This window comes from Penaeus vannamei, chromosome 10 (genome assembly GCF_042767895.1).
Source record: "Penaeus vannamei isolate JL-2024 chromosome 10, ASM4276789v1, whole genome shotgun sequence".
Classification (NCBI taxonomy): domain Eukaryota; kingdom Metazoa; phylum Arthropoda; class Malacostraca; order Decapoda; family Penaeidae; genus Penaeus; species Penaeus vannamei.
This window is the reverse complement of record NC_091558.1, coordinates 28,667,763-28,675,262: the sequence shown is the minus strand read 5'-3', so window position 1 is coordinate 28,675,262 and position 7,500 is coordinate 28,667,763. Positions and strand designations below refer to the sequence as shown.

The 7,500-nt window shown below is 40.5% G+C and overlaps 1 protein-coding gene across 1 annotated transcript in view; it reads left to right on the top strand.

Moving 5' to 3' along the window:
- Positions 1 to 820: 820 nt before the first annotated feature.
- The window catches only part of LOC113816282 (uncharacterized), a 38,765-nt gene continuing 32,085 nt past the window's right edge, over positions 821 to 7,500 (top strand). The window contains exon 1 of the mRNA XM_070126499.1: positions 821 to 967. The gene's annotated coding sequence lies outside the window, so the exon portion shown is untranslated. The remainder of the gene's footprint in view (positions 968 to 7,500) is intronic.

The window sequence follows — 7,500 nt, the reverse complement described above, 5'->3', positions numbered from 1 at the left end:
GAGTCACGTATACAACGCTCATGCACACTACGAGGTGCAACTCGCGACATTAAATTACCTTTTATTACGCCCCACATTCCTGCTTTTCCCCTCAGTTGTTCCTTTCATTCGCTCCGCAGGTGATATGGGCCGAAGTATTTGACGATTGTGAAAACTATATGGCAAGGGTTAAAGAATGAATGTCCTACTCAACACCGCATGTTTTTTTTTTTTTGCCTCTTTGGAAGATGGAGTTTTACGTTTAGTATTTCTCCAGGAAGACTTCTGGATCGCGAATTTCTCTTCTATTCGTCCGTGCTCGTGTCCCGTGTGCTCTCCGCCAAAGTTCATAGTGTTTGAAAAGGGGGAGATCACAGTAGGTGGTCATCTAACTTGAAGGCATCGATCCTCAGGCAAGAAAAGCTAGTTGATCGTACGGCCTGGGGTTTTAATAACAAATTCATTTATTTTTCGTTATGGGGTAAATAGTGTTTGCTGTTAGCACTGATGTATTTTTAGATGATTTACATTTGTAACTAGAGGGTTGTTATGCCGAAATATATCACTTTTAATTGAAAATGTGAGCGTGTTATACAACGCATCTAATGTACAAACTTAGCGGGGAAAGCTTACTAGTTATACGGCTACCTCTCGAAGAACATTTTAAAAATTTTAATGTTGTAAATCATCGTATATGAGACATACATTCATATATCAAACACTCAAATAACACATTCGAATGCACACCAGTTTCCTGATGCCACCACGCAAAACCTCTTAGAAAATTTCCCAATGAAAACGCAGTAAATCGCTGAGTGAAGCGCAAGCCGCGTTCTGATTGGTCGTGAAGTAGCGAGGTCCGACGAAACGAACGCGCGATTTAAACCTCCCAAACGCTTGTCTTTGTTGGCGTCAGAGAGTAAACATTAGCTCCTTCTGTTAAAACCCTAGAATTTTTTTTTGCTGGCACTTGAAGACAAATTTCGAGGTAAGTCTTGACGACCGGGTTGTCCATCGCCGTTTCGAAGCGAGTGTGACAATCAGCGAGAAGAAATGAGTGGATGAAATAGTCAAAAGTGAAAGCTTTTGTAAATCGGAAACATTTTTCAGGGTTAAAAATTTCGCGCATTGCATCTTTTTTGTTAATAAGTTCCCGAGAGGTGAAGGAAGAAAGTCGTTCTCTCGCTTATACATATTAGGCACCCAGCGGAAGGAACGGACTTGCTTATCCTGTAATTCATAGCGAGAGAATCCGCCACACGAAAAAAAGGCAACCGGATCCAAAATGGTGAATTTTGGTGACCGTGAGAGAGAGTGGGAGAGAGAGAGAGGGAGAGAGACCCCTCACTCCTATGATTTAACGTGACATAAAACCTCGCCATCAACCCCCCCATCCGAAACCAGTCCTCTAAATTGACACATCCATCTCCAAAATAGCAAGAGAAAAATGTTGCTCCATTCTCTCGGAGGCACCCTCGGCTCTGCCATGGTTCCCCCTTGGCTTTGGTTCTACAGCATGACCCTGAAGCTTGTATTATCGATTATTTTAGGACCCATTATACCCAGCTGCTGCTATGGTCAATGGGTGGCTGGGATGGAGGCAGCATCAACAGCTGTCCTTCCACCGAGCTGCTGCTGAATGCCACATCCTCTGAGTTTGTGATTTCGAGCTGGAAACTGCATGGTTTTGTTATTGTTATTGTTGGTGGTGTCTTTGCAAGGTTTGTTTATATATTTTTTATTTGTTGAGCATATTTTTATTATTTTATTTTTCATTTAAGGTTAAGCCTATTTGTTATTTAATTTTATTTGGCAGGTTAAAAATGTGTTATAATTTTATTTTATCTGTGAAGTTAAGCATATTCATTATTATTTTTTTTATTTAAGGTCAAGTCTATCTGTTATTTTATTTTATTTGTTAGGTTAAACATGTGTGTTATAATTGTATTTCATGTATGAGGTTTAACATCTTTATTATTTTATTCTATTTGTGAGGTTCAACATATTTTTCATTATTTGTTATTTTATTTGTGAGATTATGTATATTTGTCATTAAAGTATGTTGTCTTGTTCTCAGACAAAACAGTAACAAAAGTATTTTGTTTTTCTAGTTTTGTTTATTATTTTTTTGTGATGTTTATTTGCATTACTTAGATTTACTAAGGTTTGAATTTAGAATCCATATTGACTTTCAATATTCATTTGGGTTATGTATTTTTAGCCTCTTTTTTACAAATAGACTATAGTTTATAAAAATCCAATTTGTTTAATTATTGGTTAATATTGTGTTCTTCAGATACAATGTCTTTAGTAATTCTATAGGTAGAAAATATATGACAACTGTGATTGCATGAATTGTTTTTTAGGTGATGACATTTATTTCAGGTCAGAATAGTTGGATTACTTTTAATTTTTTTATTTGTGCATGGATTTTTGTAATATATATTTGTAGTGTGATAATGGTATGACAGCATCAATCTAGAATGTTTTAGACATATTTTATGCAAGGTTAATAGAGTAATCCTTTTTTTTTTTCTACAGAAAAATGACTTTGAATCATGACTTTGGATATGATCATTTAGTAAGCATATAGAATATGAAATGCTCTTGGGGATTTATGGTGTTTAAAAGAAATCATTTTATTTATGTAGTGAATATATCGTTTTGCTTTTATCATAGATTGTAATTGTAAACAGATATGTCGCTCCAAACTTGTCAATGGGTTAAACAGAATATTTTCTGTCTGAGAAAATAAATTAGAATGAGGAATCCTTTAAGAATCTCATAGCCAATTTCATATTCTTAGAATAGAAATATATCAAAAGTGTGGTTATTAAAGGTGAAATGCATCGGGTATGTCAAGGTATATCCCTCTTACTAATTCAGGGTATATTTATTAAACTCAAATTGGGAAGCTAATGCTACAAGTAAAAAATTAGCAATGAAATTGAAGCCCTGCTTTGTTCTAATCTTGTATTGTTTCTCTGGCCAACATTATAAGCACTTATCCATTAGGGGTTATGTTCAGGTCCGTTTGTTAGTGTGTTGCATTGTCGTGACTGGTAGGCATTCAAAATTAAGAAAAACAAGTACATAAGCATTAAATATTTTATTTTTTAATTTGCCACCAACTTTCATATATTAAGATTATGCTGCTACTTAAGCAAACTCGTGTTGAATGCTGAAAAAAACTGTAGTTAACTGTTGGCACAAGAGAAGAAAAAGTGTCAGGATTGTCTGCTAAAGGGAAGATCTGTTCCTTTGTCAGAAGGGACTACTGTGCCATTTTATGTTTACTTTTATGCTCCTTTCTTTTTTCTTTTCTATATTAGTCCAATTCTTCCCTAGCTATAAATGTCCTCCTTTTTTCTTTATAAGCTATTACTGAATTAGACTTTTTTTGTTATCAGTTTGTAAATTTAGTAAACTTTTAGAATGTTTCAACGAATGTATGCATTTATTAGCAGTGTAAGATAGCTTTGAATATTAGGATGATATTGGGTTAATTTTTATGGTATGGATGCACGTGGCTAGGGCAAATTGAAGGCGATATTCTTGTAGAGGACAAAAAGTTGCAGTCATTGGTACATGAAGTAATCTGCAGACACAAACATTAATGCCACAAATATGTAAAAGAAAAACATCGTGGCTCCTATTCAACCCTTGGGGAAGGTTGATGGGGGTCTCAGTCATGGTGAGATTGTTGAAAAGATTTCGTGACAGGGAGTTTGGGATGTAGCCTCAGGCAAATGTGTCTGGAAAGATTTACCAAATATCATATGTATTAGAAGAAAACATTACTTATTAGGGAGAGAGGGGGGTAATGCATTTAATGGTTACCTAGAGAATTGAAAATGGTCATGAGACTACAGAAGTAACAATTGGTTATTGATTGGTATATTATTCAGAATAGGACAGCATGAAGCAACATTATGGCCTCTTCATTTTGCCCTCTACCAAAGACCAACAAATTGATTATAATATATTTGATAGGGAAGCTTGGACTGATTTTGTAATCAATAAATCCCCTGAGAAATTGATAATTTCTTTCATGAGAGAATGTACAGAAAGGAGATTGAGCTCAGAAGTCATGGCATTGTTGGGCTTGACCATGCTAGTAAAGATTCACTGAATTGATTGGTGATTGGTGACCTGAACTTCAGTACTTTTTTATACCTAAAGGTGATGTTTTATATGATCTTTATGGCTATTATCTTACTTTTTCTGTCATGCTGTCCTATTTTGAGCATTGAATTCCAATAAACAAGTAATGTCAGGGCAAGAATATGAGTAGGGGCTATGAAATTTTTGATAATCATGAATTTGTTTTTGCAGCTAATGTTATACACAAGTTGACTTTTAGCACAAAACTAGACAAAGAAGGATTGCATGGCAAATTCTCATTCTTTGAAATATATTCTCCTACCCTGTCAGTTCAAGCAAAGATGGAAGAGAAATGTTTGTTGAACTGGTTTTGACATGCCTACTTGAAGCACTGATTTTTTGTTTATTCATATTTTTTGTTCTTATCTTTGTCTTTTTATCTTTGTCTTTTCTCTTTCCTTTTGCTTAAAGGTGAATAGATAGAGAGAGAAATAGAAAGATAAAGATAGATATGATTTTAAGAATGCAATTGCAGATATACAGGTACACAAGTGTGTGGGAGCCATAGTGAACTACACCTGTAAAAGAATGAAATAATAAGTAGCTCACTCACTCACTCACTCTCTAGACTTGGCTACAGAGAGTAAAATGAGAGTAAGAATGAGTGAATGCGAATGAGAATATGGGTGAGTGGGATTGCGAGTGAGACTACGAGTGAGAGTGAATGCAAGTGAGAATATGAGTGAGAGTGAATGCGTGAGAATACAAGTGAGACTGGATGCGAGTGAGAATACGAGTGAGAGTGAATGTGGGTAACAATACAAGTGAGAGTGAATGCGAGTGAGAGTGTGAGTATGAGTGAGAATGAGTGTGAGTGCATGCGAAAGTGAATGCAAGAGTGAGTGCGAGAATGTGGGGGAGTGATAGAATGTGAGTGAGTGAGTGAGACTGTGTGAGAGTGAGTGAGTGAGACTGTGAGTGAGTGAGTGAGAGAGAGACTGTGAGTGAGTGAGAGAGAGACTGTGAGTGAGTGAGAGAGAGACTGTGAGTGAGTGAGAGAGAGACTGTGAGTGAGTGAGAGAGAGACTGTGAGTGAGTGAGAGAGAGACTGTGAGTGAGTGAGAGAGAGACTGTGAGTGAGTGAGAGAGAGACTGTGAGTGAGTGAGAGAGAGACTGTGAGTGAGTGAGAGAGAGACTGTGAGTGAGTGAGAGAGAGACTGTGAGTGAGTGAGAGAGAGACTGTGAGTGAGTGAGAGAGAGACTGTGAGTGAGTGAGAGAGAGACTGTGAGTGAGTGAGAGAGAGACTGTGAGTGAGTGAGAGAGAGACTGTGAGTGAGTGAGAGAGAGACTGTGAGTGAGTGAGAGAGAGACTGTGAGTGAGAGAGAGAGAGAGACTGTGAGTGAGAGAGAGAGAGAGACTGTGAGTGAGTGAGAGAGACTGTGAGTGAGAGAGAGAGACTGTGAGTGAGAGAGAGACTGTGAGTGAGAGAGAGACTGTGGGTGAGAGAGAGACTGTGAGTGAGTGAGTGAGTGAGAGTGTGAGTGAGTGAGTGAGTGAGAGACTGTGAGTGAGTGAGTGAGTGAGAGACTGTGAGTGAGTGAGTGAGTGAGAGACTGTGAGTGAGTGAGTGAGTGAGTGAGAGACTGTGAGTGAGTGAGTGAGTGAGAGACTGTGAGTGAGAGACTGAGAGTGAGTGAGTGAGAGACTGAGAGTGAGTGAGTGAGAGACTGTGAGAGTGAGTGAGTGAGAGACTGTGAGAGTGAGTGAGTGAGAGACTGTGAGAGTGAGTGAGTGAGAGACTGTGAGAGTGAGTGAGTGAGAGACTGTGAGAGTGAGTGAGTGAGAGACTGTGAGAGTGAGTGAGTGAGAGACTGTGAGAGTGAGTGAGTGAGAGACTGTGAGAGTGAGTGAGTGAGAGACTGTGAGAGTGAGTGAGTGAGAGACTGTGAGAGTGAGTGAGTGAGAGACTGTGAGAGTGAGTGAGTGAGAGACTGTGAGAGTGAGTGAGTGAGAGACTGTGAGAGTGAGTGAGTGAGAGACTGTGAGAGTGAGTGAGTGAGAGACTGTGAGAGTGAGTGAGTGAGAGACTGTGAGAGTGAGTGAGTGAGAGACTGTGAGAGTGAGTGAGTGAGAGACTGTGAGAGTGAGTGAGTGAGAGACTGTGAGAGTGAGTGAGTGAGAGACTGCGAGAGTGAGTGAGTGAGAGACTGCGAGAGTGAGTGAGTGAGAGACTGCGAGAGTGAGTGAGTGAGAGACTGCGAGAGTGAGTGAGTGAGAGACTGCGAGAGTGAGTGAGTGAGAGACTGCGAGAGTGAGTGAGTGAGTGAGAGACTGCGAGAGTGAGTGAGTGAGTGAGAGACTGCGAGAGTGAGTGAGTGAGTGAGAGACTGTGAGAGTGAGTGAGTGAGTGAGAGACTGTGAGAGTGAGTGAGTGAGTGAGAGACTGTGAGAGTGAGTGAGAGACTGTGAGAGTGAGTGAGTGAGTGAGAGACTGTGAGAGTGAGTGAGTGAGTGAGAGACTGTGAGAGTGAGTGAGTGAGTGAGAGACTGTGAGAGTGAGTGAGTGAGTGAGAGACTGTGAGAGTGAGTGAGTGAGTGAGTGAGAGACTGTGAGAGTGAGTGAGTGAGTGAGTGAGAGACTGTGAGAGTGAGTGAGTGAGTGAGTGAGAGACTGTGAGAGTGAGTGAGTGAGTGAGAGACTGTGAGAGTGAGTGAGTGAGTGAGTGAGAGACTGTGAGAGTGAGTGAGTGAGTGAGTGAGAGACTGTGAGAGTGAGTGAGTGAGTGAGTGAGAGACTGTGAGAGTGAGTGAGTGAGTGAGTGAGAGACTGTGAGAGTGAGTGAGTGAGTGAGTGAGAGACTGTGAGAGTGAGTGAGTGAGTGAGTGAGAGACTGTGAGAGTGAGTGAGTGAGTGAGTGAGAGACTGTGAGAGTGAGTGAGTGAGTGAGTGAGAGACTGTGAGAGTGAGTGAGTGAGTGAGTGAGAGACTGTGAGAGTGAGTGAGTGAGTGAGTGAGAGACTGTGAGAGTGAGTGAGTGAGTGAGTGAGAGACTGTGAGAGTGAGTGAGTGAGTGAGTGAGAGACTGTGAGAGTGAGTGAGTGAGTGAGTGAGAGACTGTGAGAGTGAGTGAGTGAGTGAGTGAGAGACTGTGAGAGTGAGTGAGTGAGTGAGTGAGAGACTGTGAGAGTGAGTGAGTGAGTGAGTGAGAGACTGTGAGAGTGAGTGAGTGAGTGAGTGAGAGACTGTGAGAGTGAGTGAGTGAGTGAGTGAGAGACTGTGAGAGTGAGTGAGTGAGTGAGTGAGAGACTGTGAGAGTGAGTGAGTGAGTGAGTGAGAGACTGTGAGAGTGAGTGAGTGAGTGAGTGAGAGACTGTGAGAGTGAGTGAGTGAGTGAGTGAGTGAGAGACTGTGAG